This window comes from Podarcis vaucheri, assembly GCF_965113315.1.
Source record: "Podarcis vaucheri genome assembly, chromosome: 6".
NCBI classification, from domain to species: domain Eukaryota; kingdom Metazoa; phylum Chordata; class Lepidosauria; order Squamata; family Lacertidae; genus Podarcis; species Podarcis vaucheri.
This window is the reverse complement of record NC_138764.1, coordinates 95372159-95391218: the sequence shown is the minus strand read 5'-3', so window position 1 is coordinate 95391218 and position 19060 is coordinate 95372159.

Below are 19060 nucleotides of genomic sequence, written 5' to 3'. Positions count from 1 at the left end.
ATTGTGTCTTCTAGCTATTTGATAATAGCTTGGATCCTCTCCTGGCAAATGCTTCATTTCAGAGAAGGGAACTTTTCAGTCACTCCTGCTGTAAATGGCCTTCAAATTAAGGGCACAAGAATTGCTTTGCTGGGTCATTGCAAAAAGCCCATCATGTCCAGCGCTTGGATGACAACTGTGAACAGCCGGGTGCTGTGGGGAACTCTCGAATGGGGCGTGATCTAATCATTCATATCTCATTTATTGCCAGCACATGCTATTCCCAGATAGATTGCCTCTGGCTGTGGAGGTTCCATGTGGTGTGCAAATGTCTCTTGGAAGGCCTATTTGCCATTAATTTGTATAATATAATGATTTTTTAAAAAAATCTTTAAGCCGGTGACTGTTGTGGTAATGGGATTCCATAAGTTAATTATGTGCCGTGGCAAGGAGTGCTCTGTTTTGTGATACCTCAATCAATTTAATTTATTGATCCTGACTTATAGTATTGTGAGAGACAGAACAGAACATCTGTTAATTTACTCTCTCTCCATCATTCATAAAAAATTCCAAGGTACCAGATTCTGGGGACGAACTGCAGTGAAAGGCCAGCACTTTCATCCTTTGCTTCTGCTCTGATTATTCAGAGGTGTCTAATATTTTTTGCGGCCTTAGCTGGCAATATAACACTGGACTTTCAGCTGATCTAGCAAAGCAGAGTTTTTTTGTTTTAAAAAAGAAACATTCCTTTGAAAAACCTGGAACGATTTTCTGAGACATTCAAGAGAAATGCCGTTGCAAATAATTGAGGGCTTTATAAACCAATTGACCTGCAAATTAACCAACCCATTTTTAATCAGCTTGAACATTCTTTAAAACGATTGTGAGCAAAGGCTGCTTTGCCTGTTTGTTGGTTGGGCCCAGCTAATGTGACCGTCTTGGGTCAAGTCAACCCCATAAATGTGGCCTTCAATCAGTACAATCAGCCACTCTGTAATTTATCAGAAAATGTTACGAATAACTATGGGCTATTTATTTTTCTCTTCACATCATTAGCATTCAAAAGAAAAACAAACCCACTCAATCAGAATCAAAATCATTGGATCCCTGCCTTTACTCTTAAGAAGTGACTCATCTGACATCCAAAAAGATGGGCAAAACTTTAAACATGGTAGGGTGTCTTTATTCAATTATGTGTCTGTTCCACAAAATTCATTATTCTTCTGGCGTCTAGTTATATTGCTTCATTTTCTTTTGCTTTCCTCTCCCTCCTAGTGATGAAACTTCCTGACACTTCTGTCAGCCACATCTCCTACGACGTTCTTCCAGGCTTACGATGTTCATTCAACAGTCGGGTGGCTAGTTTCAAAGTGAGAGCTTCTCTCCTTCCAAGCTATGATCATTGTTTTGGTAAGCTACAGAACTCCAGGAGGCTTCGAAAATACCAGCTCTGTTCCCCAGGTCTCACACTGTGTATTCAAAGGCGTATCAGTTACTTCAAGTGCCTTTTAAGTATCTCTCATGGTAATATCAAATATCTTCTTTTTTCATAAATAATTAAAATTAAACAACAAGTTTGAAAACACTTCAATTGTAAGTAGATGGTTGGTTTCTCGTTTCCTGCAAACAGGAAGTCTGGAACTCATTTCAGATACTTGACTGTACCTCACCCAAGTCTCGTTCACACACGACACACAATGCAGGTACAAGCTGTTTTTGAACGTGCACGAGTGCGAAACTGCACACATGCTGATTTCTACAACTCAGTTATTGTGTGAACAGGTGTGTGAACGATACACTTCTTGAATGCTGCATGTGAATAATTGCATGTGAATTAAACAAGTATACAGGTCAATTTAGTGTACAGGGGCACACAAATGCTACGCTCATTGAATGTAACAGGCGTTGTTTAGTCGATTAGTCATGTCCGACTCTTTGTGACCCATGGACCAGAGCACGCCAGGCATGCCAGGCACTCCTGTCTTCTACTGCCTCCCGCAGCTTGGTCAAACTCATGTTAGTAGCTTCGAGAACACTGTCCAAACATCTCGTCCCCTGTTGTCCCATTTTCCTTGTGCCCTCAGTCTTTCCCAACATCGGGGTCTTTTCCAGGGAGTCTTCTCTTCTCATGAGGTGGCCAAAGTATTGGAGTCTCAGCTTCACGATCTGTCCTTCCAGGCGTAACAGGCGTATATTACTATAATTAGGGATGCAGGTGGTGCTGTGGTCTAAACCATGAGGCCTCTCAGGCTTGCCGACTGGAAGGTTGGTGGTTCAAATCCATGCAATGAGATGAGCTCTTTTCACTTTGCCCCAGCTCCTGCCAACCTAGCAATCCGAAAGCACACCAGTACGAGTAGATAAATAGGTACCACTGCGGCGGGAAGGTAAATGCCATCTCTGTGCGCTCTGGCTTCTGCCCCATTGTGCCAGAAGCGATTTTGTCATGCTGGCCACATGACCCAGAAAGCTGTCTGTGGACAAACGCCGGCTCCCTTGGCCTCAAAAGTGAGAGGAGCGCCGCTACCCCATAGTCGCCTTTGACTGGACTTAACCATCCAAGGGTCTTTTACCTTTTTACCTTTACCTTACCTTACAATAATAATCAGCCACTGTCTATTTCTGGTTGCTGACTCTTTTGCATGCGTTGACTCAAAAGTCAGTTCAGTTTCACTTCTGCATTAACTGGCAATTTTTCCAAGAAAAAAAACAAAACATCAGCAGGGAAATCTACATTTAAATAAGAAACATGCACTAGCTTAAGGTCTGTATTTCTTAAGGTGCCATTTTATGGTAGTTTAACTACACACCCAAAGCTCTGCCAGGCTCCCATTTGCAAGGTGGAAGTAAGGTTGGAGAAATACTCTTCTCCCCAAACCTCCATTGTGTTAATCAGTGTTGCTGAGGTTGGGAACAATGTAAGGGAAATTCACAGGAGAGATTTAGGTTGCATCCACTTGAAAGCACTCTTTCCCCATAGTCATGGCTCCACCAAAAGAACCCTGAGAACTCTGTTTTGCTAAGGGTGCTGAAAGTTCTTACGAGACCCCTGTTCCCCTCAGGGAATACAATTCCCAGAGTGGTTTAACAATCAATCTCTTTTCCCAGGGAAATCTGGGAATTTCAGCTCTGTGAAGAGAATGGGGGGTCTCCTACGAACTCTCAGAAGTGGGCTTTGGTAATATGGTGCCCCAAGTGAGGACAAAATCACCTCCCTTTCTTATTTTCATAATAATAATTCCTTTTGGTCCTGTTGCTTTTTAATGGATTTTTGCAATAGGTATCCATATAAATACAGGTATGATGATGATTTTAATGTTGAATATGTTCCCCCTTGGCTTAGCGCCCTGTGTGTGGGGAGGAAACCACCTGCACCACCCTAAATCTGGTGCTGCAATTCTCCTCACTCTTAACAAAACTATAGTTCAGGAGAAGGTGAGCCTTGACTGTTAAATTGGTATCATAGTAACTTGAAGGTATTGTTCAAATGGGGACTTCGACTCGCCCATGAATTGGTCTAGATCTCCATATCCTCCAACATTTCTCCATCAGGGCATCCTATTCAACAACAACAATACGCCATCCATCTGACTGGGTTGTCCCAGCCACTCTGGCGGCTTCCAACATATATAAAAACATAATAAAACATTTTTGAAAACCTTCCCTATACAGGGCTGCCTTCAGGTGTCTTCTAAAGGTTGTATAGCTACTTATCTCCTTTCCTTGGGGAGTCCATGCCCTCCAACAGTTCTCTGATGAAAATAGGGACATCGTAAGGAAAAGCGGGAGATTCCGGGATCAAATCAGAAACCAGGACAGCTTCTATAAATGTGGGACTGTCCCTGGAAAATAGTGGCGTTTGGAGGGTCTGAATCTCTCTCTCTGGTTTTGGGATGTGTCAGTGGACCATGATGTCTTTGGATCCTTGAGATCCAAGCCCTTTCCCATTCTGCCCATGACACAGTCCTGAACAATCCCCACACTTCACCTTTGGGGCTCTACCGACATTGGAGCACTGATGTCAACTGGGCTAAAGCCATGGATGTTTCTGCAAAGACAGGGAGGCAGCATCCAACATCAGATTTTGCTCTCTCATTTTCATAATAATAATGTTTCCTTTTGGTCCTGTTGCAAAGGCTGCTTTGCCTGTTTGTTTACTTCAGAGTGGGCGATTCAGTATCTCCTATGGTCTCTGGGATGCCCTCGGAGGGTCCATAAAATTGCTTTTTCCCTAATATGCACATTCTAAACACATTTTGGAGTGTAGTCCAAGAGATTTGAATGACACTAGTTAGGTTGAGGAAGGCATTTCTAAAGACCTCAGCATAAATTGCTTTTTATCTGTATGCCTTAAAAAACCAGAAAACCTACATATGTCCTGAGGATCATGTCAAGGCCATCTGGGGATGCTTAGATTCCATACTGCTTGTCTTCAAAAGCCATGTCAGATGTGTGACCATCAGTTCCCATGGCAAGAAATGATCCATTCCACAGAGAAGAAGAAGAAGAAGAAGAAGAGTTTGGATTTGATATCCCGCCTTTCACGCCCCTTCAGGAGTCTCAAAGTGGCTAACATTCTCCTTTCCCTTCCTCCCCCACAACAAACACTCTGTGAGGTGAGTGGGGCTGAGAGACTTCAAAGAAGTGTGACTGGCCCAAGGTCACCCAGCAGCTGCATGTGAAGGAGCGGAGACGCGAACCCGGTTCCCCAGATTACGAGACTACCGCTCTTTCTCCAATAATCTTTCTCCAAAAATCTCCAATAATCTCCAATAATCTTTCTCCAATAATAAGGGCTCTTTCTCCAATAATCAGATGCAAAAAAACACACACTTGCCCAAGCATTCCCTCAACAGAAGGATATTCCCCCATCTAGTGGATTAATGTAACATTTATTTTCCAAACTGGAAAGAAACACAATCCATGCTTATTAGATAATGCATACTTTGAAATGTAAGTAGAGAAATATGTGCCATCCATTCGCTGTGTTTTGTTCTTGCCCCACTGCATTTCACATCTCTGTCTTCCACTCACAGGTCCTTATCAGCTGTGAGATTCCACCCCTCCCTCATTATTTAACATTATTTTGAGGGTAATTTTATGCAAAGCCAACAGCATATCAACTTTCCAGATGGTTGGCAAGGAAACTGCCAGCCGATATTTGATGCCTTTGATGGGATACATTAATGAAGTAATTTTGAGCTTTGCAGAGGGAGAGCGCTCTTCATCAGATGTCTTTTGTTTTTTGTTATCTGTGTTGCTTCAGAGTGGACAAATAAAACACTCTGTTGACACTGTCGTGACATTCCTCTATTATTCACCAAAGCATTCAGCTCCCTGATTCATCATCTATGGGTGAAGATGGATGGAACATTTTAAGAGTAGCCAGTTTGGTAGCAAGACCAATGGTTTATTTTTCACTTTCAGAGCAAGGTGCACAGAACAAAAACACAGAGGACACTGCAGTTGTTTGTTTTAAATGGTTTAGCTTCAGTAGGAAAATCTGGTGATGGAGGTACTATTGGCTAGTGTCTGTGTCATCAGTAGCATACCTAATTCTGCCCCCCTGCAAAACAAGAACAACCCTGGAGCAGTTTTGCAATTGTCTTTAAGGCTGCAGTTCTTTGCACACTTACTTGAGACCCTCACTAGGCGCAGCGGGATTTAATTCCAAGGAAACATATGCAACATTCCTCTGTAAATGTTTGTGATGTTAAAGGGTAGAGTGCAAGAAATTAATTTATGAGCAGATGCTCATATGCCATCTCCATAATTATTTAAAAGGCAAAAACACTGTATGATGTTCATCAAGAGCCACATGGCTGTGGGCTGATCCTGTGTTTGACTTCTTGGTAATGTATGTCTGCAACCTGGAAATCTGGGCTCATACTGCAGATGAAGGCTCTATTGCAGGTTTATTATTATTATTATTATTATTATTATTATTATTATTATTATTATTATTATTTTAAAAGCCCATGTGTTGGATCCAGGCTTTGTGATGGTTAGAGCAGACTAATGGAAATCAATAGGATTTAGGTTAGTCACAATAAGAATGACTAAGCGGTGATCCTAACACCACCTACCTGGGAGTAAGTCTCATTGAATTAAATGAGACTTACTCCTGAGTAGACGTGGTTAGAATTGCCGCCTAAGTCTGGCTCTAACCCTATGGGCTTCATTTGAAATGCACAGAGGACTGTAGCTTTAGTATAGCCTACAACATCGATTGAGTAACAGCTAACATTGCACCAGGAGTAGGAATCAGAGCAAGTGGATCATCAATAACCAGTGCGATTTTGTTATATTTCCCCCTAGGATTGGCTGTTTTTTGTCACTAAGCCATACGAAGTGTTTGCAATAGAATTACTCTTACATCTTTGCCCCGATAAGTTACTTATTCAGAGAGAAGTGAAGAAAATCTTTTTGCTATATGACAACCGTGATACTTCTCTGTATTGCTTTCACTTTAACTATTTACGCTTTCTGTAGGCTGTGCAGATTTGGGGAAAAACAACAACCTATCTGTAGAAAGAGAGCTAGCCTTGCCTATGGGCATAACAGATATTTTCTCCATCTGATTAAGATGCTCTCATTTACCAGGCATGGCTCGTTTTCCATCTTATACCACTTCATTTGAGGGCAATATGCAGAGTGCCTGTCTCACCTGCTAAAGTCAAGGCATGAAGCCACCCAAAGGCAAATCGGCAGCAGAGCCTAAAGTCCAGGGATGAGGGAGGAATTCATTTGGTCCACTTTTCACAGTGGACTAACCTGATCTTACCTCCCTATGGATCAGGATGCAGCTATCAGATTAAACACACTTCTAGATTTTACATGGAGTTTTGGTGCCTTGCCCACTACATTGATCAGAAGAAGTCCTCTAGGTTTGGCCATGTCTTCTGGATATTCATCACCCCCCTGGATTCCCCACATGGGCTCACAATGCCAATATTTCTTCAGTTACAGATAGGTAGCCGTGTTGGTCTGCCATAGTCAAAATAAAAAAATTCCTTCCAGTAGCACCTTAAAGACCAACTAAGTTAGTTCTTGGTATGAGCTTTCGTGTGCATGCACACTTCTTCAGATACACTGAAACAGAAGTTGCCAGATCCTTCTATATAGTGAGAAGGTGGGGAGGGGTATTAATTAATTTTTATAATGAAATATTTTTAGATTGTGTAACTATTTTACTGTTTGATTATTTGATTGTTGTTAGCCGCCCTGAGCCATACTTTTGCCTACATCTTGTCAAATACTTCTACCCCCCCCCCAAGAATGTCATACATATGAAAGAGTGGTGCCTGTCTTATATTATTCCATTATACCCAATGCACAGGTTCTTCTGAGTTAATACAGTTACAGCATGTGGATGGTATCCAACAAAGTGCTTCTGCTAGCACAGGGATTTCCACTTAAGCAAAGGAACTTCTTCTCCCTTTCTTCTCCTACCACACCCACTTAAAAGGTAAAGGGACCCTGACCATTAGGTCCAGTCGTGACCAACTCTAGGGTTGCGGCGCTCATTTCGCTTTACTGGCCGAGGGAGCCGGTGTACAGCTTCTAGGTCATGTGGCCAGCATGACTAAGCTGCTTCTGGCGAACCAGAGCAGTGCACGGAAACGCCGTTTACCTTCCCACCGCAGCAGTACCTTTATTGGTTGAGGGGATTCAAACCACTGACCTTCCAATTGGCAAGCTCAGTGGTTTATACCACAGCGCCACCTGCGTCCCTACTACACCCACTTAATCCTCCCTAAATGCAGAGGGTTGGAGGAAACACCAGAACAGATTTAGGAGGTACCTAAGGCGAGAAGACGCGGGTGGTGATGTGGGTTATACCACTGCCGATCAGAAAGACAGCAGTTCGAATCCCCGCAATGGGGTGAGCTCATGTTGCTTAGTCCCTCTCCTGCCAACGTAGCAGTTCAAAAGCACGTTAAAGTGCAAGTAGATAAATAGGTACCACTCCGGTGGGAAGGTAAACAGCATTTCCGTGCACTGCTCTGATTCACCAGAAGTAGCTTAGTCATGCAGGCCACATGACCCAGAAGCTGTACACCGGCTCCCTCAGCCAATAAAGCAAGATGAGCGCCGCAACCCCAGAGTCGTCTGCGACTGGACCTAATGGTCAGGGGTCCCTTCACCTTTAAGGCGAGAAGAAGAAAGGGAAATTCCATTGTGCAGCCAAAATTCACTGGAATAGAGGAAGCACTTCACTGGTACTTCTTTGTGTCAACTAGGTTTTTCGGGTGGCAACAGCACTTTTTCAAAGGTGGGTATTTGAAGAGAATCATTGTCTTTAATTAGCAATGATCTTCCTTTAACATGGGAGGGTGCTCACCAGTGCTTCTTCCAAAGCATTTAAGAAGGCAGCTGTTTATTTGAAGTGCCAACAACAATGAACACATTTTTGCTTCTGCTTTGTGGTGGCTCTGTCATATGATGCTAAAAAGCAGATTCTCCCATCTGAAGGCTCAGATGGACAACCAAAAACATCCTTCTGTGCTCATCTCTCTATATGTCATCCAGAAAATAGTATCGATTAGGAAGTCATATGTTCAAGGAATGGTGGTGCCAATTGGCATCCTTTTGTAACTGGCAGTTCTTCAAAACAAAGAGAATATGGGGTGGGGGTTAACTGCATTTATATGGCAGTCCCTAAAGAGGACATCTGTTCATGGAAGAGGGGTTGGGGGAAAACCTACCAAAAGTAGTGATTGATTTATGATCTGTTAAATTGCATCTGTACAAAACACACAAAAAATCACAGAAGAAGAAATCACAGGGGAAGAGACTGGGGGAGGAATCAGGAGCTGCTGGAGAACTAACAGCTGTTGTGCTGGCTTTCTATGACAGTATTTGGAGAAACAGAAAATGCAAAATAGGTGAGGCATTATCTTTTATTATAGCATCAACAGAGAATGGCTGCATCCTGATCCTATATGCTTACTAGTCCCCTATTACATACGTACACCTAAGGCCCAGGGTATTCAATGGAAAACCAGGTAAAAAGAGTCTGTGTAAATCACTTCAATATAATAGGAAGTTCTGCTTTTATGCAGGGCTGGCTCTACCGTTGGGCAGTGTGAGGAATCCAGGGGAGGTGGAGGTTGCCAAAGGGCAGTGGGAGCTCCTTGTGGATTTCTCCCGAACCCCCAACTATTCCCACAAGCATCCCAATCTTTGCTTGTGGTCGACTTGGGGTGGTTGGCTGCTTTGCCAAGTCACCACCTCCGAGCGCATCACAGATGTTCCACCTCTCCAGAATGTGCCACTGCTCCTAAACCCATCCATCTCCTTGCCCAGCCTCCCAGAGGCTCATCCTAACTGAAGCCAGACCACGCTAGCATAAGGGTAACAGTTTCCTGTTTGTAGCCTTCATTCAAGAGTGGCGCATGTTTTTCAGTCTAAGGGTCAGTTCTGTGGGCTGTATGCCTCATGCGCATGTGCACGTACACAGCTGCATGCACTCACATTCACCCACCACATGCACACATTTGGGTACATGGAAAGGCAGGGGTGTGTTTGTGCTCACATGCACATATTGCAGTGGGCACCCCGCTCAGCAGAAGGGAGGTTCTTCCTCACTGCAAAGCTAGGTTAGGAGGAGGCCCTACCTCCTTTTCTGCCCTTTCGGATGTGGCAACCATTTTGTGTTAGCCCGCCCCACTCCACAGCAGCCATTTTGTGTTATGCTATATATGTTGGGAATCAAGCCTATATCAGGAGAAACTGGCCACTCTCCAGGCACCCGGCTTGATCTCCAGTTGACCTCCCTGTCTGCATTTCCCGGCAGGATACAGGCAAGGTCGAGATAGGCGATCCTTCTCAACGTGAGAAGAACACCCCCCCTCTTTTCTGCCCCCCCCCCGGGCAGGGGAAAGAGATAGACAGAAACGTATTTACATGCCTTTATTTCTGTCTTTGCAGCGTTACAGAAAACATGTCTGCTCTCTTCAAACTCCAACAGCAGAGAGACAAACTCCTCCTGTACTTCCTGTACAGCTCATATTACACTCTAATTCCGGTGCTTCGCACTGTGAAAAGACTGTCCCTCTGTTTCCCATGGAACAGTCCCAACATTCCCATTATGTTTTGCTTTCAAGCTAGCAGCAGCTCGCGGCCGCATTGCTTCTATATCATAACAATATATTGATGGCAGCCACTTTATGAACGATGTTCCCTTAACTTTTTCAAAATGCCCCCTAATTTAATACAACTCTGTACATTATTTTTAACTAATATACGTATGTGCTTGTGCATTCTTTAAATTAGTACATGCATTTTTGCATGCACCAACGTTGCAGAATTCAGAGAAGTGCACACTTTGCAGGAGAGCTGTGTTTCCATTCTCTTAGTGGTTTGGAACTGGCAGTTCATGTAGGGTTGCGCTAAAACCACTGCTATTTTTTCTCGAAAAAGAGGTTCCAGAACTCACAATGAACACCGCTCTCAGTTCTGGTGAGTTGGGGGGAAAAAGCTCTGACCGAAACCCAAACTGAATTAATTCCTCCCTCATCCCTACTGTAGTATCCTGTGGGTTTGGAAGAAGCAGCTACTGCCCGAGAAACTTTGCAACAGATCTGCCCTAATACCAAGAAGCAGCAGGAGAACTTCCATACTTAACTTTCCTAGGAACAACAGAGCAGCAACTCAACAAGGCAGCAAGGATGTGATCCATGGAGGGAATCACACCCAGAGAGGAGAAGGGACTTCCTTAAAGAGACAGGCCACACATGACACCTGGTCTTCCATGGTCTTTTCTATTAGTACTTACAGAGAGTTTCATACCCATAGCTACTAAGTAAAGGCACACTTAAGCCACACAGATCTTTTGCATAAAAAATCTGAATGTTCCTCCCCCTCCGTTGTTCACTTGCAAAGCCTCTACCAATAGCTCCGGTGTTTTGAAAAGCTTACTATGCGTGGCCACAGCAGGGAAACACCATGCTGTTTGCTACCTGAAGGGATAATGCATGCCCCAAAGAATGAACTTAATGAAAATGTTAAGGATATATCAAGTTTGGCATCAGGGATCTTTAGAAATGCACTTAGCCAGCAAGCAGGGCAAAACAATGCAACATGTTTCCAGAGCGGATTGAGGGAAAAGGCAATGCTCAGAGGAAATTTCTCCTCAATGGTTATGCTAAGGCACAAAATGAATGTGTGTGTGTGTGGGGGGTGCAACCCAAGAAAATAACACAGATTCTTGCTGAATCAAAAGCTTTGCTGCAACCCCACAATCATACTGAATACAAGGCTTAATTCACATGGTCAACCCTCACACAAAAATTGCAAAGTTAATATCTGTTGATTTTGACAGGCACATGAAACTGTTAAAATATATATACAGTGGATGCTCGGGTTGCGAACATGATCCATGCAGGATGCACTTTTGCAACCCACAGCATTCGCAACCCACGTCTGTGCACGCATGGGTTGCGATTCGGTGCTTCTGCATATGCGCAAAGCGTGATTTAGCGCTTCTGCACATGTGCGACTGCCAAAACCCAGAAGTAACCTGTTCCGGTACTTCTGGGTTTTGGCGGTCCGTAACCTGAAAAAACGCAACCTGAAGCGGCTGTAACCTGAGGTATGAATGTATCCCATAAATGAAAAGCAAGCTCATTCTGAATCTGTGAATCTGTTTGCACTCAAAATGGCACCATCTGTGCACTAGAGAGAGGTGTAAAAGGCTTGGAGGAGAACCCAATGTTTGCAGAAGTACCTCCCTCCCTGCAAAGCCCTACTCCTTAATGGGGGGGGGGGACAGGAGTGGAATAGGGTATGGCTGGCTGACTAGAACCCTCAGCAGCAACACTTTACACTGCAACATTTTGTAGCAGATCCCACTTATATACATGATTAACCCATCATCCTCAGTTTATGAAACCTTTTAAAATTTGCATCTCATTTTACAGAAGAAGACGACTTATGAACAGCAGTGCTAAATTTAAGATAATAGCAGCATTCCTATTGGTCAAAATGTAAGCAAATATGTTGATGTTCCTTTTGACTTCTGTTTAAAAGGAACAAGCAAACTATAATGAAAGCAATCTCCCCTCATCAAACTGTGCGAAGGGTATTTATTGTGCCTATGAAATTATCTGGCCTAACATCACCACATTTTCTCTGTCACTGAGAGGTGAGGGCTGACCATTGACTCAGATCTGTAGTTATTCTTTCCGCCAACCTATTTATAGCTTTTCAGTAGCATTATTGAGTCTTTTTACACACACACACACACACACACACACACACACACACACACACCCCAAACAGGCTTCTAAGTGGTTTACAAAGTATTTGTTGTTGTTGTTGTTGTTTTTAAAAAAGTTGCACAGATATGGTTAATAATATGCACAGCAGCCTAAACATAATCATTAATCAGCATGGGGAGGAGTGTTGGTAATCAGGACAGGTAAGTTACCTCTGCTCTCATCCTTGTGCCTGATTTGGGAAATCTCCACCTAAGGTCCATTGCACAACCAAGTCCTTTACTCACTAGCAATAATGAGTGATGCCCAAGAATTATCTAAAAGCAAGGTTTTGATTCTTGCTCAGGCAGGAAAGGTTACAGCAAGCAATCAGGAAAGTGATCAGAGTCTGGAATCCTGATTTCTGTTAACACACAGTTTCTGTAACCATATAGATCTGAACCATATGGTATCTGAATAAGTGTGCATGCACGTGAAAGCTTATACCCAGAACAAACTTAGTTGGTCTCTAAGGTGCTACTGCACATTTGTAAAATTTATTTCGACTACGTCAGACCAACACGGCTACCTACCTGAATCTATAACCATATAGGTTAGACGTGCAAGACCCCCGGTGATATATTACCACAAGCTTAATGGCAAAGACAGATGTTTCCACACCTCAGCTAACCAGGCATTTCCCTGTTTACACCCTTTTTAAAAGGTCATACTCAAAGGAGCGTCTCCATCCCCATCATTCATTTTTTTAAAAAAATATTTTTATTGGGTTTTCACGTTTTATATAGACAAAAACAAAACACAAAATACCAAAACAAACATAAAAGACGACAAACATGTACAATTTCCTAACATCTTATTTTCTAACCCTAGTCCTTGACTTCCCCCCACCCCCACCCTTGCCTCCCTATTCCCAGATTTATGCCAGCAAGTTAGCATTTCCTTTTCATCTTAATATTAATCCTTTTATAAAGAAAGACAAAAATAAATTTTCCCTAAGTTGGACCCCAATTCTCTTCCGTCGATTTCTCATTTTTTCTTGAATGATTTTCTTATTAACTAAACCCCCTGGTCTTGAGTGTTGTTTGAATTTGAATGCTTCCCTCCCTCCCATCCCCGGTTTGCGTCCTTTCCCAAGACATGTCCAAAATATCAGTTTTTAGCCTGGGTTCCGCACGTCCGAGGCTCTCAAATCTCTTTCAGTCCCTCTCCGCCGGTTTTGTTGGTAGTCCTTTTTGTCGGTCATCGAGTCTCGAAAGAGCTCCTTCACAATCAATCCAATCAGTCCATAGTCTCTTCCCATATTTAGAGACAACTGTTGCAAAATTTCCACAAGGCCTGAGTCTTGATGATAATCAAAATCAGAGTCTATGTGGAGGCCCCAATTGTACTTCTTTATTTCAAGTTCCTGAATTCCATAAACTCCCGGGGCCTCCACTTTCGTCTTCTGTATCTTTCGTAGGCTTAAAATGAACTTAATCCAATAGTCTCCTTGCTTGTGTTCTCCAGATGTCAGCTTCTGGTTAGTGTTTTCCCACTTAACTTGTTCTCTTTCTTGTTTTGTCTTCTCCTCTTCTTTGTTTATTATTTCGAATTCAGCTGTGGGTTCTTTCTCACTCAAGTCCTCATTACATTCAGCAGAACTACTTGTTTCAGAATTCAAGGTCATCAGTTGTTTACTCATAGCTGTAGTCTGCTCCTGTAAAGTTCCCACCAGTGAAAACATCCTTTCGATTTCTCTCAGTATCTTTCCACCCACAGCCATTGTAATTCCACAGAATTCCCCCTAGAGGGAATCTGGTTACTTAATGTTCTTTTCTCCAACAATCCTCTGTCCTGTTATTGTTTCTTTGTTTCCAACAATTTTGATTCAATTGTAACTCCTTTTAATCCGGAGAGATCTTAAATAACAATTTTTCCACTATTAACAGTCCAATTGACAGCTTTGACAGCTGTCAAATTCTGTTCCTCTATACCGGCTCCAAAGCAGGTCGCTCCCGGGCCCGGGAGGGAGGGTTGTATACAACAAAACGAAGTCTCTTCCAACACTCCACTCTCCTGCTCAAATTTGCCTTTTCAAATCTTGGAAGTTACTGACCTTTTGAAACTCACCCTTTACAGGGTAGGCACTCCAGCTTAGCTCTTATATCATTGCTCTGGATCGTCTGCAAGGGGGGGGTGGGGACTTCCTTTTAGCACACCCCCCGGTCGTCTCAAATTCAGAAGGTAAAATTTTTAAAGTTCAGTTCCAGATTACTCACGGGTTCTTTTTTTTCAGTCCAAATTTCAAGGAAGGAAGTCAGCGCTCTCCAGTTATGGCTCGCGGCTTTGCTCAGCGGCGGTAGCGATCGACTCTCAGTGCCGCGCCGTCCCCCGTATCCCCTCCATAGCCTTTAAAAAGGCTCTTCGCGAATCAGGGGGGGCGCTTAAGGCACCCGCCGAGTCTTCAGTCCGCAGGCTTCCGCGCCTGCGGTTTTTAAGGGTCCCCGTGTCGCCGGCACGGCAAAGACCCATCCACCGCTGAGCCGATTCCCTCCGGAGCTCGGAGGGAATCCGCCATTTCCAGATCGCGCCAACCCGGAAGTCCTCCCATCCCCATCATTCAGCCTGGACTCTGAGATCCAGCAGTGAGAGTCTTCTGGCGGTTCCCTCACTGCGGGAAGTGAAGCTACAGGGAGCCAGGCAGTAGAACGCCCTCCCATCAGATGTCAAGGTGATGAGTAACTATATAACCTTTAGAAGACATCTGAAGGCAGCTCTCCATTGGGAAGCCTTTTAATGTGCAATGTTTTATTATGTTTTCCTATATGTTGGAAGCTGCCCAGAATGGCTGGGGCGACCCAGTCATATGAGTGGGGTACAAATATAATAATAATAATAATAATAATAATAATAATAATAATAATAATAATAATGCCACTCTTTTATAACTTTTACTTACACCATTTCTTTGTTCTTTTTCTGTTCCTCTCTTAAGCTGGCATTTTAGAATGATTACAAACAAATGATTATGTCACTTAAAAATGGTGTCGATGACTATTGGCTCAAGATGGAATCTTCAGTTGTAACAAAGATGGAGGTGGTCTTGCTTTGGTTATAGCATCCCTAACAGTTTATACTTGAAATTAGCCAGGGGTGGGGTATTGTCCAAAGGTGTATCGTTTTACCCTTGTTTGCACTGAATTGCATTTCCCATTTTACTGCCAAAAAGTTTTTCAGCTGTGTAACCACACATCTCCTGAAGAAAGTTCTGCTGGGTTTGAATTTCATTTTTCACCGTGAAAAACATCTTTATAAAAGCTCACAATGCATTAAGTGATTCAATCCATTCCTGTTTCCATTCATTATTGATTTTACTAATGGGACAAATTGGATGATACTTTCTCTGGTTGCTCCCTTAAACATTGTGAGGAGCACAGAGGAAAGGGCACCTTAAACCCCTGCCCATCTCAGGGCGCTTGCAAGGGTGAGAGTTGCAGTTGGGCCCATGCATGTAAACCTAATGTGCATTTGCTTCTCCTGCATCGTTGACTCACAGATCCTGCCTCATGCTCTGACAATGTGAAATGGGTCTGGGCACACTGGGTTGTCTGTTTTCTGGGAGAGCAAATCCCATGTGTGTCACTGACAGTGGCCAAATTTCTATGGGGAGCAATGAGAACAAGAAAGCAATCAGCCACTGAATGCCAGGCTTCGGGGAATTGGCTCCCCCCCCCCAGAAGCAGATAAGAGATCAAACAAAAGGAATGCCTTATCAGTTAGAATCTTTAATAACCACAGCGAGAGAACAAAGAACACGTCTCCTAGAAATGGCGGTGCTCCCAGTTAAGGGACACTCCCCCCTCCATCCCTATTAATCTACGTCACTCCTACGTCTTGTAATCTGAGCTTGTACCCTCTTGTGCTTCCTGTTCTGACACCTTCTGAGCTCTTTGTGACTTTGGATGCTATCCAGAGACTGTAAATCTGTTAACTCTCTCTCTCTCTTCCAGTGTTTCCTCTCCTAGATGTTCCCCATCCAGGATTTCCCAGCTTCTGCCTTCTGAACTGTGCCCCTCTGCAAACCACTGTTCCAAATCTATGCTGTCCTACTCCTGGGAAGATTCAGGATCAGGATCAGGGGGAGGGGGTAGCCCAGGGTAGCCATCCTCACCATGGTCCCTGACACCTAAAAGGTTTATTTCCAGGGGTTTACCTGAAGTTATCCGTTGCTTTGTCTATAACTGAGCTGTTGTTACTATGCTATCCTTCTTTGTATTTGTCCTCTATTTAAGATTTTGGTGTGCTCTGCATTTTCTTTTCCTGGTCTGCGGACTAAGATAAAACAGTGTTGTTGTTGATGACAAATTCTTTCTCTTCTTTCCACAGTCTCAACAAGAATCTCTTCCCCATATGTAGCAGTTGGAGTTTCAGACCAGGGCCTGGGAGATCAGAATTCCAGTCCCCACTTAGCCATGAAACTCACTGAGTGACCTTGGGCCAGCCTCTGCCTCTCAGCCTAAGGCAGAATCATGTACACCCCCTTACGCTCCTTGGATAAAAGTTGGAATATAAATCCAATAAATAAATAGCTGAAAATCACACTGGTATTAATTGCAGCATCCCTTAAAATGCAACCAGCAGGTTCCGAGAAGGGATTTTTGTCAGACATGTGCAGGGAGAGAGTTATTTACCCTCATTCTTTTTCTTTTTTTTAATAATATTTATTAGAGTTTCAAAGAAGTTACAAAAAAAGAAAAAGAAAAAGAAAAGAGAGAGAGAGCAGAAAATACAAAATACAAGAAAATATAAACAATTAAAAACAATTCCATCTTTCCATGTCTTATCTTTCATTTACTTGTTTCCCTGACCTCCTCACACCTCCCTTTTTTGTATTCTAGTTCAATTAAGTATTTCAGCAAATCCTCATTTACCCTCATTCACCCCCACCATGCTATTTACATAATTAGAAAATTTGCACATCAACTGCATCCATGCCTTGTCTAGCTCAGGCCTCAGCTACCTTACACTTCCCTCAACTTCTCTGTTGCAGTTTTAGTACATCTGAAGGCAATCCATTGCTGAAAAGCCACATGAGCCATGATCTAAAAAGTGGTCCACAACCCCACAAATCGCCCACTCGCCAACTTTCAGTTCTCCCTCTTAGTTCTTGGGTTGCTTCAAAAGCAAATTCAGGAGTGAGGCACAAAATGGCTCCTTGGATCTCTGAGGCGTCTTGCTTGTGGCACAAGTGCCCATGCTTGGGACTGCCTCTGCTTCAACCAGCAAACTGAGAGACTCATAATTTCCGCCGTCTAACTTGGTCCTCAGAGGCATGCGAGCAGCCGTTGTCAGATGGGGAAAGTGGGGGAGGTTATAAATCAATTTAATTTCTACAAGAACTAATCCAAAGAGAATTCAGTCTTGTGCAAAATGGTGAGGGGAGGGTGAGGGGAAGAGTACAAGAAAGAGATATAGGCGTGGAGGATTGTATGGGGAGGGGGTGATTTGCTTGACTCTGGCATCTCAACTCTTGGTGCCATTTCAGACTGAAGTAGTAACTGCATTCTTCTTTTCTTTTCTTGTCTTTTCTTTTCGTCAGGCCATCTTCTTGTGAATCCGCACAATGTTAATAAAGGAGTCATCAGAAAGAAAATGTCAGAATTACCTTTAACCAACCCCCCCCCCTTTTAACAATAGAAGAAAAGCTCTTTATAAGTATCCAGGCTCTTTATATATTTCATGAAAGATGAGCATTTACTCTTTCTTTCTGCCATCTGATTCCAGGATCAAGGTCCAGGTCAAGGGGACCTGAAAATGAGGGTTATTGTTGCTTGCAATTTGAGAGACTGTGCGTTTTCTTTTGAAAGAAGGTGTGTTTAGGAAAGAAAAGAAGAAAGGAAAAAGGACCAAGGTGACATTCTGGGTTTAACGCACTTGTTTTTGCGCTTCTATTTCTTGGCCTTGGATTAAGTTAAATGAAGAATAGATTTTCCGGGTTCTGTTTTCTCTGCTGTGTGGTGACTCCTGTGGTCACCTGTTTATGGGGTTCACATGCTGCCGTGTTGTTTTGCATGTTCTGCATGGGCGCAGAAGAAAATGAAAGCACCTTGCTTGGCAACAGTATTATGGAGAAATGAAATCCATGTATCAGAGCTGCCCAGGGTTTGAACCAGGAGCCCCTTGTGGTAAGCGAGTCGAGGCTTTAGAGGAGTAGAAGAAGAAGGAACAGTACTCCTTTCTCTGATCTAAGGATGGTTCCATCCAACACATTGGTTCCTCTTGACCTAGCTGGAAATTATAGGCTTCTAGGTGATGCTGGTGTACTTTGCATAGACATCAGTTGCCCTCTGTCAAAGAGGCACTGTAGCCAGTGAACCAGCCATAGCTGGAAAGAGATCATCAAGGCTGTCTGAGTTTCCAGTGATAATTGATTTAGCAGCACTAGCATGCTACTGACCTGCTTCTTCCAGGGGAGTGCAACCTTGTTGAGAGCTGGCCATCTCCACACCTCTAGTGCTTTCTGGGAATGGAAGTGGCACATCTCTTTTTACAGTAGGAGTCTAAACCACCGAGCCTCTTGGACTTCCTGATCAGAAGGTCGGCGGTTCGAATCCCCATGATGGGGTGAGCTCCCATTGCTCAGTCCCAGCTCCTGCCAACCTAGCAGTTCAAAAGCATGCCAAAAAGTCCAAGTAGATAAATAGGTACCTCTCCAGCAGGAAGGTAAATGGTGTTTCCGTGCGCTGCTCTGGTTTCGGTGTTCTGTTGCATCAGAAACAGCATAGTCATGAACTGGAAAAATTGTCTGCAGAAAAACACCGGCTCCCTCAGCCTGCAAAGCGAGATGAGCGCCGCAACCCCAGAGTTGTCTGCGGATGAAC